The following is a 17,451-nucleotide window of genomic DNA, read 5'->3' on the forward strand; positions in this document are numbered from 1 at the left end:
AATTGGTTGTAACAAGTCAGCCTTGTAGAGTGACCAATTTTCAGATGAAGTGATTAAAATATTTTCTCAATAAAACAATCAAAACATGGCCCTTGGCCAGGCGTGTTGACTCACGCCTGTAATCCCAGCACTTTGGGCAACTGAGGTGGGCGGATCACAAGGTCAGGAGTTTGAGACAAGCCTGGCTAACATAGTGAAACCCTGTCTCTACTAAAAATATAAATATTAGCTGGCTGTGGTGGCAGGCGCCTGCAATCCCAGCCACTCTGGAGGCTGAGGCAGGAAAATTGCTTGAACCCTGAGAGGCGGAGGTTGCAGTGAGCCAAGATCGTGCCGTTGCACTCCAGCACAGGCGACAGTGCAAGACTCCATGTTAAAAAGAAAAAAAAAAATAAATGGCCCTTTCACAATAGTCAAATACTGGGTAATTTCCATATTATATGAGTTAGAAACATGAATCTCACCAGAGAAAAGGTATGGTATGTCCCCAAGAACAGAGTGAACATGTATTTTGGGAGTTCTTGTGGAAAGCTTTCATGAACTCTTTATGATAATATAATGCACTGGTAGATTTCCTCTGGTCAGCTTGGATTTCAGTCTTCCATTTCTACCTTTTAAAATAGGCCTTATTAGTCTCTCTGGTTGATAGAAGATGCCTGTTTGTTCAGTTCACACTATTCATGGACCCCTATATGCCTTTCAGTGATCATCCTATAAAAGTTGTCTTTGTATTCCGTTCACTAGACTTGAGTTATCAAATGGAAACTCTTGCCAATGTATCTGAAACCTTTTTGTTTTCACCGTGCCCCATAATAAGAAATTCGTTTTACATTGTGAGGCAGCATGCACCTACAATAATAAGCAAGTGTTTCACATGCACTTTAATGTGCTCCATTTTATTTATTTTTAGAAGAAAATGTTGGTCACAAATGACACTCCCAGTTTTGTGGCTGCCGATGGACATGTGAAGCACTTACTTAGATGTCTCGGAACCATCTAGTGATCTGATTCAGTGAGCAAGAGTGTGGAAATGTGAGCCCGACATGCTTACACACCCGACATGCTTTCTACTGTTCTGCTGTTGCTGGAGCGGGGAGCTGGCATTTGTCGAGTCTCTCTTTGGATGGTTTGAGTGGCAATACCAGAAATGGAACTTTCAAAAATTGATAATTTTGGAATATAAATAATTATTGAATATTCTTGCCTCAGATACTTTAATATTATTGAGAAAAATCACAACACCATGCCCAGCTATTTTTAAAGTTTTTTTTTTTTTTAGCCAGGCATGGTGCCTCATGCCTATAATCCCAGCACTTTGTGAGGCCAAAGCAGGCGGATCACCTGAGGTCGGGAGCGAGACCAGCCTGACCAACATGGAGAAACCCCATCTCTACTAAAAATACAAAATGAGCAGGGTGTGGTGGCACATGCCTGTAATCCCAGCTACTCGGGAGACTGAGGTAGAAGAATCACTGTAACCCGAAAAGCAGAGGTTGCGGTAAGCTGAGATTGCGCCATTGCACTTCAGGCCTGGGCAACGAGAGTGAAACTCCATCTCAAAAAAAAAAAAAAAAAAAGAAAAGAAAAGAAAAGAAAAGAAAAAATCTGTAGAGGTGGAGGTGGTCTTGCTCTGTTTTCCAAGCTGGCCTCAAACCCCTGGGCTCAAGCAATCCTCTCATTTTGGCCTCCCAAAGTCCTAGGGCTACAGGTGTGAGCCACTGTGTCCAGCCAAAATTTAGTTGTAATCGAGAAGGGTTAGGACACTAAAATTTTTAGTCAGCTATCATTCCAAATGACTGTTTCCCATATCAAACCTGTGCTTTTGAAATGAGGGTTTTCATTCTCATAATCAATCAAAATAATTGACAGAGAAAGAAAGAAAATGTTTGTGAAAAGATTCTAAATAAAGACAGCATTGAATGAGAGCAATTTTGTTGGAAGAAATCCAGGATCTTTTGATGTGACTCCTGGAAGAACAAGACCCACATAAAGGTTTATCTTTTGATGCTTAATTAACTAAGAATCAGGTATTTCTCAGTCTCATCTACAGCTCTCCTGTACACACTCATGCTAGCCCCTGCGTGTTCTTTTTTGTGGGGGGAGAACTATGGCAATAACTAAAGGCTGAAAGAGCTCAGGAGACAAAGAGGAACTGTTAGCGAGGTGGATGGGGACCTGCATTTTAAAGGGTGAACACATGTTCTCTAGTTGGCCGTATCTTAAAAGCTGAACATATATTCTATAGGTGGACACAGACGAGAAGGAAATTCCAACCACAGGGATTGTTCTATGCAAACATAGCAAGTGCGAGACCTCAGAGAGTGCCGAGAACACCTAAGTACTGTGGAAAGGGGCTGGAGGAAGATGCCTCCCAAGAGATCCAGCACAGGTCCTTGGACAATGAAAAACTCTTGGAGGCTTTTTAAGCAGGGGAAGATGATCTGATTTCCATTTTGTGAAGAACCGTGGAAAGGTGGATGAAAGCAGTGTTTCTAATATCTGCCTGAATTGATGAGTCACCAAATGTACTTGTGTCTGTAGACGTATGTACTATATATGTATATGCAGTTGCCTAGTCCTCTTCTCAGGAATTATGTGTACAGAACTTGTCACATCCATTTGCACATGTGTTTCCTGGGCACCTACTGTGTTGTCTACTCTGCTCCAGGTGTGGGAATTAGGCAGTGGCCATGGCCAATAATTCTGATCCTCATCCATCTTACGTGCTGTTGGGAGAGAGGCAGATATTAATAAGCAAATACCTAAATAAATAAGATAGTTTCTGGCAGTGACAAATGCAAAGAAGAAAATAAAGTACTGTGTAAGTTCGTTAAGCAAAGGGGTCTCATTTGATTCAAGCGTATATCCCAGCCAAATACCTAGCACCGTGTCTGGAAAACAATGATAGCTGTGCCCAAGGATTGTAGACTATGTGTCAGTCATTGTGACCAGTCCTGTACATACAATACAGCCTTTCTTCAAAACCACTTTACAAAGCAGGGATTCTTACCCAGAGTCAATTTTGCTTTTAGCGAACATTTGGCAATGTCTGTCTTGAGATAATTTTCATTGTCACAACTGGAAGAGGTTAAGGAGTGCTGCTGGCATCCAGTGGATATAGGTCAAGGATATAGTCAGACATCCTGTAGGGCAAGGGGTAGGATGCAGAGCAAAGAATGAACCAGTCCCAGTATCAATACTGTTGAGTCCTACTGGTCAGGCATGGTGGCTCACACCTGTAATCCCAGCCCTTTGGGAGGCCAAGACGGGCAGATCACCTGAGGTCAGGAGTTCGAGACCAGCCTGGTCAACATGGTGAAACCATGGTGAAATCCGTCTCTACTGAAGATACAAAAATTAGCTGGGCATGGTGGCACATGTCTGTAATCCCAGCTACTATGGAGGCTGAGGCAGGAGAATCGCTTGAACCAGGGAGTCGGAGGTTGTGGTTAGCCGAGACTGTGCCATTGCACTCCAGCCTGGGCAACAAGAAAGAAACTCTGTCTCAAAAAAAAAAAAAAAAAAAGCATTGAGGTTGAGAAATCCTACAGTGAAGCATGATACTAGTTTTACCCCATTTTCCAAAAGCACAAGAGACTCAGCAGGTGACTTAAGTGATATGCCCAAGCTCATACAGCTAAGAAGAAGGTCATGTGTTTAAAACTGGAGAGTCTGGGCCAGGCATGGTGGCTCATGCTTATAATCCCAGCAGGGAGAGATTTGGGAGGTCGAGGAGGGCAGATCACGAGGTCAGGAGTTCAAGACCAGCCTGGCCAATATGGTGAAACCCCATCTCTACTAAAAATACAAAAATTAGCTGGGCGCGGTGGCAGGCACCTATAGTCCTAGCTACTGTGGAGGCTGAGACAGAAGAATCGCTTGAACCCGGGAGGCGGAGGTTGCAGTGAGCTGAGATCACACCACTGCACTCTAGCCTGGGTGACAGAGCAAGACTCCATCTCAAACGAAACACAAAACAAAACAAAACTGAAGAGTCTGTGTGCAGAGCTCCAATATGTAACCCCCACGACCTCAGGATATCTGTGAGATACACAAATGCAGATGCAAATGACTGTTCTGACAGCTCATGTAGGGACTTCGAAGTCTCTATCGGTGTGAAAAATGGGAGACCTTTTCTGCAGATGGGTGCCAGGTAAGATGGGTTCACTTTGAGGACCTTGGTTTAATCAGGATATCAAAATGTGTTGTTTCCTCGTGCTTGTCACAATATCCCATTGTTAACACCTGCCAGCGTTGTCCTCCTAAACTGTTGCTGCTGTTTCAGAGACGCGCTACAACAGGTGTGCCAAATATTGGGCCCTTAGCAAGCGGTAATTCACCGGCATGAATATTTATCATCTTGTAAGGAGAAAACAAAAGCCGTGTCTACTTTTTGGAACATGGTGCAGCGATGTCCTCAAAACGAAATTGTTTGAGTCCCTCACTTACGCAGAAGGAGAACGGCTCCTCTGTAATTTTCCATCAGGTGGATTTATTTTCTCAGCCGTCTTCACATCAAAACACAAAACACAACCCTGACAGGCAGTTGATTTTCTTGAGCCGGTAAGATCACCCAACAGTTTAGAGAGCTCAGGTCTCTGATTATCAAAGTATCTATTCTTCAACTGGTGTTGAAGCCAGTCGCTTCTCCATGGGGAAACGGCCATGATGAGCAGGAGAAGTTTTTGCTTTTCTCCACTCTAATTCCTTCCCTCCCTGCCTCCTCTTCCTCCTTGTTTTGTTCTTTTTTTCCATCCATTTTTCTTTTTTTTTTTTTTTTTTTTTTTTTTTTTTTTTTTACGGAAAGAGATTGTACTAAAAATGAGGAAAGAGGAGAAAATTCAGAAATAGATAAGAAAGAGTGGCACCGAGGATTCTTATAAAAAGGTGATTGCAAATTTGATGTCCTCGGTAAGAACCCCAAGGAGTATGTGCTTTTAAATGAGAAGGAAGTCTAAGGGAGAATATGCCATTTCCACCCCCATGCTCCTGCTACATTTGCACCTGTCAGCACTGTGGCCTGTATCTCCCTGCCCAGCAATGCCATCCTGATAAAATACCTTACAGGACACAGGTATACATCAAACAGGTTGCAGTACTGGTAATCCATGACTTAGAAACCAAATTTGGTTTCCTCAATTTTTAAATATTGCCATGACTAAGGAAGTCATGATGGATTCCCAATAAGTGTGTTTGCCATTTGTCTTTGGATATAATCACTGACAGTAACTTTCTGTGCATATTTTAGAGTGATCATTTATGGGATCATTCCTTACCTTAAATTTGTACAGATTTTTGTTTTGTTTTTGACATAGTCTCTCTCTGTCACCCAGGCTAAGTGCAAAGGCATGGTCTCGGCTCACTGCAACCTCTACCTCCCGGGTTCAAGTGATTCTCCTGTCTCATCCTCCTGAATAGCTGGGATTACAGGCGTGTGGCACCAAGCCCAGCAAACTTCTGTATTTTTAGCAGAGATGGGGTTTCACCATGTTGGCCAGGTTGGTCTCAAACTCCTAACCTTGTGATCCACCCACCTCGACCGCCCAAAGTGCTGGGATTACAGGCGTGAGCCACCATGCCCAGCGGAATTTTTACCTTTCTTTCCCTTTCCATCAGCCCTCTCTACTGATTCCATGTTTATACTTGATCAAATAAGAGTTTCAGTTAGTCAAATATAAATGTGTTTATTTAACGTTCAATAAAGAGGGCAGCTTTTTAAACTCCTTTCTTTTTTTTTTTTTTTTTTTTTTTTTTGAGACTGGAGTGCAGTGGCACTGTGTCGGCTCACTGCAACCTCTGTCTCCTGAGTTCAAGCAATTCTCCTGCCTCAGCCTCCCAAGTAGCTGGGATTACAGGCACCCACCACCATGCCCAGCTAGTTTTTATATATTTAGTAGAGACGGGGTTTCACTATGTTGCCCAGGCTGGTCTTGAACTCCTGACCTCAGGTGATCCACCCACCTCGTAATCCCAAAGTGCTGGGATTACGGGCGTCAGCCACTGTGCCTGGCCTTAAACTCCTTTCTTTCTTTCTTTCTTTCTTTTTTTTTTTTTTTAAAGCTTTTAAGTTCAAGGGTATAAGTGCAGATTTGTTGTATAGGTAAACTTGTGTCATGGGATTTTTGGACAGATTATTTCATCACCCAGGTATTAATCCTAGTACCCATTAGTTATTTTTCCTGATTTTCTTTCTCCTTCTACCCTCCAACCTCCGAAAAGCCCTAGTGTGTGTTGTTCCCCTCTCTGTGTCCGTGTATCTCTTCATTTAGCTCCACTTATCCATGAGAACATGTGGTATTTGGTTTTCTGTTCCTGTGTTAGTTTGCTAAGGATGATGGCTCCCAGCTCCATCCAGGTCCCCGCATAGAACATGATCTCGTTCGTTTTAGTGGCTGCATAGTATTCCATGGCGTATATGTACCACATTTTCTTTGTCCAGTCTATCAGTGATGGGCATTTAGATTGATTCTATGTCTTTGCTGCAATGCACATACACATGCATGTGTCTTTATAATGTATGCATGTATCTTCACATGTCTATCCCTTTGGATATATACCCAGTAATGGGATTGCTGGGTTGAAAGGTATTTCTGTCTTTTGCTTTCTTTAGCTTAATGGTATACATGTATAAAATGAAGTTTCTTGAGAGAAAGGATGTCTGTTTTCCCTTTTGGAAAGTTTTATTAATAACATCTAATCCTTAGGATGTGCTCAGAAATTATTTCCTGAAAGAATGAATGAATGAATGATCAAGATCAAATAAGAGATACAGGTCAAGTCCTCAAACAAATTATACTGAACTCAGCGGGTTCCCTTTGGCTCATTACTGCCATAACTAAATACTAATGGTAAGTAACATTTGTTAAGGACTTCCTGGGGAGTGTCATGGTTTATGCCATTTAACCTCACGAGGGAGGCACTTGTATTTCCCCTGTTTTATACAAGGGTAGCTAAGGCTTGGGGAGACCATGCAGCCTGCCCATTTTAGCCAATGAGTGGCCGAGTCTGGAAATAAATCTAGGAGGTGTGTCCTTTAACCACTTTATAGAACCATTCTCATTATAGTAACGGAGAAAGAACAGAATCTCTTATGGTGACTTCTAGGATGAAGGGAAGATAATAAGAGCTGCTATTTGGGGACTATGTGTATAAACCTGGGAGTAATAAAGTAGGGTGAGAAATGCAGGTGCATTATGATGTTATCTGAGAGGGACTTGAAATTCACATCATCTACAATTTTGGACAATTGTTTTTTCTGCAAGCCTTTTTTGTTTTGTTTTGACAGGGTCTGGCCTGGGGTGTAGTTATAGCTCATTGCAACCTCTAACTCCTGGATTCAAGCGATCCTCCTACCCCAGCCTCCTAAGTAGCTGGGCTACAGGTGCATGCCACCACACCTGGCTAATTGAAAAAGTAAAATTTTTGTAGAGATGGGATTTCACTATGTTGCCCAGGCTGGTCTTGAACTCCTGGCCTTAATCAGTCCTCCTGCCTCGGCCTCCCAATATGCTGGGATTACAGGTATAAGCCACCATGCCTGGCCCTTCATGTAAGCTTGATATGCTTTTCCTTCACTGGGGTTTTCTCCCCGAGTATTACCTGAAAGTCAGAAAGCTCCTATGTGGAAGAACCATTGCATTGCAATTACTGAGGAGCAGAAGGAAAATGATTTTGGAGAAAGAGTATGGGCTTGGAAACTTTTCCCTGGAACAGAGACCATTTCCAGGCTTTTCACTGTGGCCGTTTCCCTCAGTCTCGATAGCCTTTCACACATCTCCAGGGTTATCTTTGCAATGACTCAGTCATTATTCTACAGGCCAACATGATTTTTCTTAAATTTTCTAAACCTTTTTCCAAACCTTCAACTTTCTAAAATGTGACATACATTTTGACTTCTTTGATAAGACCTCATTTGAATGCCCCCTCCTTTTTGAAGCACTCCATGATTTTCTTCTACTTTCCAGGTGTATACCGTGGTATTGTATTGCACAGTCGTTACTCTTTGCCTGACTGGCCTGGAATTACCTGTTGACATACAGTTTCCCTGCTGGAATGTTTGAGCTCTCTGAAGAGTGTGGAGTGTAGGGCTTGATTTGTTCATTCTTGATTCATCACTCACGTGTGTCTCTAAGTAGCAGCTGCTCAACAAATATTGAAAGGAGGCAGAGACAAGAAAGTGCTAAGAAAGGAATGAAGAAAATAAGCAAAAGGTAATTCAAGTACATTTCTACCAAATTTCTGGAACCAGATTCCTGAGCACTGGAGCCAGAGGAGAATGAAAAGGTAGAGTGGGCTCCATGCCAATTTCATTTCAGAAAACATTCGGAGAGATGCTTCCCTGCGTGGTGTGGTTGCAGAGAGCCCACCTGTACATCTGGGATAGCTACAGGCATCCCACCATTCCCATTCTTCATAGACCATATGACACATCCCAATCATGCTCTGTCTTTCACATGCAGCACACACACCACAATTTTTGCCTTGTTGAGCTTTTAAAACTCTTATTATCTCATATTATGAAGACAAGCTGTGCGGGGTATAGGCATGATCTCAAACTGAGTTAATTGAAGGTGGAGGTCAGTTCAGCTCTCCTGGACCATCAATCAGTAAAAAGTTTGCTTGTTTAATGCACGAAGAGTTAGAGATATGCTGCAGCCCCCGCCCCATCCCTTCCCTTCTGGCCTGTCAGGTAGATGTTAGATTTCACTGAGCTGTTAAAAATCTTAATGGATCCCACTGAGCTGTTTCAGGTTGTTTGTGACAATCACTTAATTTCCTTGTTTTGCAGCTAACAATGATTTTAATCTTCATTTCAGATTAACCACGTAAAACCTCAGTGTCCTTTTCTCCCGTTGTCTTGCCTGCCTCAACTCTGCAATCAATGAAAGGGAGAACTCTTTCCCTTTCTCTTCAGCAGAGCCTGAAAAAAATGTACCTTCAGCAAAATTATAGATGCAATAATTTCTCATGTACGTTGAAAATGTATAGTAGCAAAGACTGGAAATCCAGCAAAGTAGTAGTAGCAATTGCCTCCAAGTGGTTAGAGTGTGGGGAGATTTTATTTTCCCTACCTCTTTCATTTTTTTTTTACACTTTCAACATTTTCTGTGATGCACATGTATTATTTTTACAATAAGAAAACATAAATTAAAGAATTGGTGTTTCTGAATCAAGGATGAACAAAGAAAATGTAGTCTTTTGATGAGATGTGAAGCCAGAAATGTTTCAGCTTTAAAGGGTGGAGAAAAACCACATCAGGATAAAAGAGTGAGGCTGCAAAATTAGCTTGCAACTTGAAGGATGAGCCCTATTATAGATAATGCCGCTGACAGCCTCAGTTCATCAGATTTCTCATTTTTAGTGTATTGGTGTTTGCTCATATGAAAGTTCCCACCTTGCACTACTAATTATTTCATCACCATTCATGTGCACAATTGACAGCCTTCGAACCAATATCACTGCAGAGACCAGAGAAATGATTCTGAGAGAGAGAGAAGATTGAAGAGGCAAAGATTGGGGAAATGAAGAAGACTTATTTGGCACTCTCTGAGTGCTTTATGTGTGGGATGAGGCTGACATAGTGCAAGGAGTAAATAGTGTTGTCGTTTTAAAAGGCTAGACCTGCATCAAAGGGCAGTTACTGTAAGCCTGAAAGTGGGAGGACTGAAGGATTCTTTCTTCCAGTGGCCCCTTGTTGCAGCGTGAACATCTTCCATCTTTGTATTGTGATCGTACTATTCCTTAATGGCTAATTGCTAGGCAATAGCAGACATAATTTAGACTCCAATTTGTAAGTCAATCACATGAAGGCTGGATGTCAGCAAGCTTGGAGATAAATGAACAGTGGTGTAAACAAGAGAAGCCCAGAGGCTTCTTGATCCAATTTCAGGAATCCCACGCCACCCCAAGCGTTGGTTCAGATTACATTCTCTCCTTCGGGAGGGGACAGAGGGCAGCCCGCATCTCTGCTCTTCCATCTGGAGCCGCTGTCTATGGGAGAAGGAGCCTTGAGCCCTTTGTTGGCTGTTGATTTGATTTTTAAAAGGAAAATCTGACAAATCATGTTGAATGAGAAAAGCGTATTATGTGAATGCAAAAATGTTTGCACATCTGAGGACCACGCGATTTTATTCAAGGAAGTTCTACTTTTAAGAAGGTTATGAATTCTGAATCAGAGTTTTGTCGTCAGGGGAATGCTTCTTAGAAGGAAGGAAATGTACTTTTTAACAAGATTTTCAGCAAACGTTGACACATTCATTATGGTCATGAGCATGGAGGTGGCTCAAATATATTTTGCATAATGTGGAAATAATATTGCATTCTATTTGTTCCTGCCTCCCAGCGTCACCATGAATGACATTGGCACAGAAGAAAACACGGGTGCTTTAGATCACACAGACATACACACACACACACAATGATTAGGGTAAATTTAACACACTAATCATCGTGAAGGGCCTTCTCCATATATCTTTGCAATATGCAGGTTTATCTCCACCTTGGCTCAGCTCTGTGGAGAGTTTTACACCATAAACCCAGTCAGACTCCATCTTATGCTAAAAGACCTCCCCCATCATCACAAATCCCATCAAATAGACTGTGGTCCCATTTCCTACTCCTGCTGTTTAGGGACCAGGCTTTTTTTTTTTTTTTTTTTTTTTTTCGGTGGAGTCTCACTCTTGTTGCCCAGGCTGGAGTGCAGTGGTGTTATCTCTGCTCGCTGCAACCTCTGCCTCCAGGATTCAAGCGATTCTCCTGCCTCAGCCTCCCGAGTAGGTGGGATTAGAGGTAAGTGCCATCACGCCTGGCTAATTTTTGTATTTTACTAGTAGAGGTGGAGTTTTGCCATGTTGGCCAGGCTGGTCTCGAACTCCTGACCTTAGGTGATCCGCCCACCTTAGCCTCCCATAGTGTTGGGATTACAGGTGTGAGCCACCATGCCCGGCCACCTCTCTCTCTCTCTCTTTTTTTTTTTTTTAAACTCAACTTTCTTTAGATTCAGGGGTACATGTATGTGCAGGTTTGTTACATGGGTGTACTGTGTGATGCTGAGGTTTAGGGTGTGGATGACCCCATCAGCCAGGGAGTGAGTGTGGTACCCAATAGGTAGTCCTTCAGCCCATGCCCTCCTCCCTCTCTTTCCCCTCCAGTGGTCCCCTTGTCTATTGTTCCCATGTTATGCCCACGTATTAGTTCACTTGTGTTAGTCCATTCTCACACTGCTATAAAGAAATCCCTGAGACTGGGTAATTTTTAAAGAAGAGAGGCTCATGGTTCTGCAGGCTGTACAGGAAGCATAGTGGCTTCTGCTCCTGGGGAGGCTTCAGGAAGTTTCCAATCATGGCAGAAGACAAAGGGGGAGTAAGGTGTCTCACACGGCAGGGGCAGGAGCAGGAGCAAGAGAGAGCACGAGGAGAGGCGATGAACACTTTAAACAACCGGATCTCATGGGAACTCACTACCACAAAAATGACACCAAGGGTGCCAAATTATTCCTGATAAATCCACCCCTATAAGCCAGCCACCTCCCACCAGGCCCCACCTCCAACATTGGAGACCATAATTTGATATAAGATTTGGCGAGGACACAGATCCAAACCATATCAAATGCTTAGCTCCTACTTACAAGTAGAACATGTAGTATTCAGTTTTCTGTTCCTAGGTTAATTCACTTAGGTTAATGGCCTCCAGCTGCATCCATGTTGCTGCAAAGGAAATGATTTTCTTTTTTATGGCTGCATAGTATTCCATGCTGTATGTGTACTACATTTTCTTTATCCAGGCCACCGCCAATGGGCACCTAGGTTGATCACATGTCTTCACAATTGTCAGTGGTCTTCTTTCTTCTTTGTCTCCTTTCTTCATTGTTTTTCCTCTCAGGTTGCTGCTGTTCGCTTCTCTGTCTAGTCTGTCAACACCCAGCTTTCTCTGATAACAATACAAGTGTTTGCTGTGTGTATCTGACCAACATTTTGTTTGGCCTTCTGCAAGCTACAGAGAAACTTTTTGGGAGTTTGATAATAAATCTTGCCACGGTTCCTGTAGGAAGCATGTCTTCCTGATCAGGCGTGGTGGCTCACATCTGTAATCCCAGCACTTTGGGAGGCCGAGGCAGGCAGATCACCTGAGGTCAGGAGTTTGGGACCAGCCTGGGCAACATGGTGAAACCCCATCTCTACTAAAAATACAAAAATTAGCTGGGTTTGATGGTGCGTGCCTGTAATCCCAGCTACTTGGGAGGGTGAGGTGGGAGAATTGCTCAAACATTGGAGGTGAAAATTGCAGTGAGCCAAGATTGTGCCACTGCACCCCAGCCTGGGTGACAGACTGAGACTCTGTCTCAAAAAAAAAAAAAAAAATTAAAAAATGAAGTACGTCAAGTATGTCTTCCTGCCACAGGGGAGCAGGTAAAGACCAAGACACAGTGGAGGAGCAGCACTGATGCCGAGACGTGGCCCAGAGGACTTGGGGAGGTGTAGGAATCCCAGCCACCAGATGAGGGTTCAGCTAAGATGCAGCACTGCAAGTCCAGGAAGGCCATGGTCCAGAGGAAATAAGAACAGATGAGAAATGAGGAGCCCAGATAAGAGATCCACACTGAATCCTAGTAACACAGAGGGTGGGCAGCATGGGTCTTGAGGCTGGGAAACAATCTTAAATTTGGGCAAGTTGTCCATGTAAGACATGCCAGTCGTGGCCAGGCGCAGTGGCTCACGCCTGTAATCCCAACACTTTGGGAGGCCAAGGCAGGCGGATCACAGGGACAGGTATTTGAGACCAGCCTGGCCAACATGGTGAAACCCTGTCTCTACTAAAAATACAAAAATTAGCTGGGCATGGTGGCGGGTGCCTGTAATCCCAGCTACTTGGGAAGCTGAGGCAGGAGAATCGCTTGAACCCGGGAGGCGGAGGTTGCAGTGAGCGGAGATTGCGCCACTGCGCTCCAGCCTGGGCGACAGAGGAAGACTCGACTCAAAACAAAACAAAACAAACAACAACAACAAAAAAGTGTTGCCTGCGTTAAGGAGGCAGTCTAAGCTGTCTGGCGACTTGGAGGACAAGTATCAAAGATGAATCGAGATTATGTATCATTCCACTGGGTGTTTCTGTTATAATATTCCAGTGGTTATCAACGGGCAGTAATCCCATGCCCCCTGGAGGACGACGTCTAATCATGTATGGAAACATTTATAAATGTTAAAAGTGAAGGAAGGGGGCTCCAGGGATGCTGCTCAGCATCGTGCAGTGCACAGGACAGCCCCCACCATAAAGAATTACCCAGCTTCACTTGTTAACAGTGCTGAGGTTGAGAAACCCTAGTACATCTTAACAGCACTGTGTGTGTGTGTGTGTGTGTGTGTGTGAATGTGGAGAGATAATTATAATTTTGTAAAGATGGGTCTACAAGGATGTTCACTGCAGCATTGTTTAGGTTGCATTGTTAGGTTGCTAAAAACACAAGCAACCTAAATGTTCAACTATAGGGATGTGGAAAGACATGTAATCATTCCTCTTCTTCTAAGATGAAAGGACCTCTGGCCGGGCCCGATGGCTCAAGCCTGTAAGCCCAGCACTTTGGGAGGCCGAGGTGGGCGGATCACGAGGTCAGGAGATCAAGACCATCCTGGCTAACACGGTGAAACCCCGTCTCTACTAAAAAAAAAAAAAATACAAAAAACTAGCCGGGCGAGGTGGTGGGCGCCTGTAGTCCCAGCTACTCGGGAGGCTGAGGCAGGAGAATGGCATGAACCTGGGAGGTGGAGCTTGCAGTGAGCCGAGATCCGGCCACTGCACTCCAGCCTGGGCGACAGAGCGAGACTCCGTCTCAAAAAAAAAAAAAGATGAAAGGACCTCGCAACCATAACTAATGCCTTAGGATAAGGTTCAATGAGATGGAAGAGTGTTCCTGAGATGCTATTAAATGGAAACAAACAAGTTATGCAACGCTATTTGCAGTAGGTTTTACTTTTGCTTTGAAAAGGCTATCTATAGATATGTGTGTTTATTGTATCTAAGTCAATATATCAAACAGAATACAAGAACAAATATTCCACAATATTATTATTACTTGGATACTGAAGCTATGGATGAACTAAATATTTTCGCTATGTGTTGTTTAATATCTTTGCAGCTTTCCACAGTTAACTTATTTGACTTTAATAGTGAGGATGAAATAACTTTATACTTTTTAGTAATATTCTTTTTCAGTGCAGGGACCTGAAATCTGAGTAGATAGAGGAGCCAGGATTTTCTGTCCTGGGTTGCTTTTTTAGCCAGAATCTACTTCCGTATGCAGAGAGGAAGGAAAGTATGGTCAACAGGTATGAAGTTCGGGGAGGATGACATTGGACTCTCACTTTAAGCATTGATAGCTAAGCTGAAAGAGAAATACTCTAAAATCATTGTCTTCTCATTTAAATACTCTTGATCAAATTAACAGCCTCTCCTGAATATTCCAATTAGATTGGAAATTGGCAGTAGCGTTCAGTTTACTTTCTGCACACCTCCTACCCCACCCCTCACCATTTCTGCGGGCTTGGGATTAGGCAGTGCTGTGTTGTGTACAAGGGTCTGTCTCAGAGGGCAGGAGCCTGGGCTAATAGAAAAACTACAACTTCATGTTCCTACCAAAGAAAAGCGAGTTTATGTATTGTATGTGATTTATTACTTTTTTTTTGGTCATTAAGAAAATTCTATTTGTTTTGAAAACAGTTTGATGGACTTTGTAGCCATTTCTGTGGGGTGGATTCGTATTGCCTGGTTTATTCTGTAGATCTAATTCACACACACACACACACACACACACACACACACACACACACATATTTTAATAGAGTTTGCAGAGTTTGCTTCTGTTTCAGAAACGGTTTCAAATTTCTTTTATTCAGGGAGAAAGAGTTTAATCACCATTACTCTTTTTACCTTTTTATGGAGGGAAAATTTACATAGCATAATGTCAACCGTTGTCAAGTGTACAATTCTGTGGTATTTAGTACATTCGCTTCACAAAAAGAATCCCATACCCATTAAGCTCTCCCCATTTCCCTCTCCCCCCAGCCCCTCGCTACCGCTAGGTACGCCTCATCTATTTAATGTTGCTGAATTGTAGAATCTTGTTGGCATTTTACTTTCTATTGTAGGTAGCTCTTTCTCTGTCTCTCTCTCATTCTCTCTCACTCTCTTATTTTCTCTCTCTCTCTCTCTCCCTCCCTCCCTCCTTCCTTCCTGCCTTCTCTCTCTCTTTCCCTCTCCCTCTCTATGCAATAGACAGACATAGACAGACAGGTACAAAAACAGATGGGGAGATGAAGAGAAAGACAGAGGGGTGAAGAAGGGAGAGAGAGAAAGGAGAAGAGACAGAAAAAGAGAGAAAATGAAAGTAAGAGTAAAAGAGGGAGGGAGAAGGAAAGAGTCCTGGAAAGAGAGAGAAGAAAGCAGAGGAGAAGAAGGGGGAAAAGAGATAATCTAGGAGTCAGAGAAAGGCAGGGTAGGTTTGAAAGAAAGGACTAAAGTAGGCCTGTTGTGGTGGTGCACACCTGTGGTCCCAGCTACTCAGGAGGCCGAGGTGGGAGGATCTCTTGAGCCCAGGAGGCTGAGGCTACAGTGAGCCATGATTGCCCCACTGTACTCCAGCCTGGGCGACAGAACGAGGGGCCTTGTCTCGAAAATCAAAACAAACCTACTCTGTCTCACAGGCACACCTCAGAAAGACAGGCAGAGAGGCCCCTATACACCCACTGAGACACAAGCAATGTGAAAGACCTGTTCTGAAATTTCACAAGTGTCTGATCATCCAAAGAATGAATAAAGGGAAGTAGGTTAGACCTGTCTTGACCCCTGCGAACTCCTGCCACATGTCTCCTGGGTTCTGCCGATAACAGGCTGTAGCTCTCAGTGGTGTAAACTTCTTGAGCGTTTGGGGGTCATGCTGTCATCTCTGGAGTCCTTTCATTAATGTCCTGACACCAACTCTCCATCAGTGTTTTGCCTTTTCAGTGTTCTTTCTCACTGAATAATTGAGTTTCTATGATTCCAATGCAGACTATGGGGTGAACTCCAGTGTGTCTAGTTATTATAGATTAGCCCTGCTGATATTGCAAGCTAGGGAAGGGTTGATAGGCTGTAGAGTGACACAGAAACCCGATAACAATGGGAAAAGAGACTTTCATATAAATCTTTTTAGGTATAGTATTTCCATATTAAATCTTATAAAGTGAAGGTCTGGCTGCATTGATAATGTGCCCTCTGCTGACAGAATGTGCTTCTGCCCTCTTGGCAGGCTTCCTGTGGATCCCAGGTGATAAAAGCTGTCCAGAGTATTTCTTCATTATCATCATCATCTTACGTTTACATTATTCTCCTTGTCACCAAGAACTCCAGACCCCAGTCTATAGGAAACGATTCCCACATTGTTGAAATATGGCCGGTGGTGCGGGGAAGTAGTTCTGAACACTGAGCATGGCCTCATTTGGAATATTTTATGCGATTAAAGTTGTGGTGAGAGTTTAGACAGAACAGTTTACCAGTATGAAGCAGGAAAGGGCAAAATAAAGAGCCGTACGTATGGACATGGCATTCATGCATTTGTGCTGAATGGTGTCGCATTCTCCTTAACACCTAAACACAAAGGGTAAAAATGTTGAAGAGGATGTGGAGCTGCCAAGTAAAGTAGATTACTTTTTGCAAACAATTGTATTATGATATGATTTATAATGATTTAAACAATTGTATTATCAGTGTGATACAATGACAGGATGATTCTATAAAGAGATAGTGATTTCAGAGTATTGCACAATCTCTGAAGCCAGTTGGCCTGAATTCATGCTGCGGGTTCACCCATTACCAGGTGTGTGACTGGGAGCAAATCATACCCTGGGCCTCAGTTTTCTCATCTGTAAAATGGAATAATAATGATAATTTACAGTAGTGCTGTGAGGGCTCAGGAGTTAATGCATGAAAGCACTTAGAAATGTGTTTGATGAGAGGCTGGGCACGGTGGCTCATGCCTGTAATCCCAGCACTTTGGGAGGCTGAGGCAGGTGAATCGCTAGAGCCTGGGAGTTCAAGATCAGCCTGGGCAACATAGTGAGACCCCATCCCTACAACAAATACAAAAACACTTAGTCAAGTATGGTGGTGTGTGCCTGTAGTTCCAGCTACTCGGGATGCTGAGGTGGGAGGATCACTTGAGCCTGGAAGGCAGAGAGCTGAGATTGCACCACTGCACTCCAGCCTGGACAACAGAGGGAGACCTTGTCTCAAAAAAAAAAACAGAAAAAAAAGAAAAAAAAAAGTGCTTGATGCTAGTTAGCATTCCATATATTGGCTGTTATCATTTTCATTATTATTAAGTTCGTATACTGAAATCTTCAATAAGAGCAGTATTTACTGGGTGGCATACAAAACTAATGTATATGTATGTAGTTCCTTTATATTGTACTTTTTATTCTG

The 17,451-nt window shown here is 43.2% G+C and overlaps 1 protein-coding gene and 1 long non-coding RNA gene across 17 annotated transcripts in view; both read left to right on the forward strand.

Annotated features, from left to right (window-relative positions):
• Positions 1–17,451, forward strand: part of RBFOX1 (RNA binding fox-1 homolog 1) — a 2,485,711-nt gene that overhangs the window by 1,185,949 nt on the left and 1,282,311 nt on the right. The window lies entirely within an intron of this gene.
• On the forward strand, positions 7,420–17,300 carry LOC144337931 (uncharacterized). Its single transcript, XR_013411572.1, has 2 exons — positions 7,420–10,538; positions 17,233–17,300. It is a non-coding gene; the product is annotated as an uncharacterized LOC144337931 (long non-coding RNA).

Source organism: Macaca mulatta, chromosome 20 (genome assembly GCF_049350105.2).
Source record: "Macaca mulatta isolate MMU2019108-1 chromosome 20, T2T-MMU8v2.0, whole genome shotgun sequence".
In the NCBI taxonomy this organism is placed as follows: Eukaryota; Metazoa; Chordata; class Mammalia; order Primates; family Cercopithecidae; genus Macaca; species Macaca mulatta.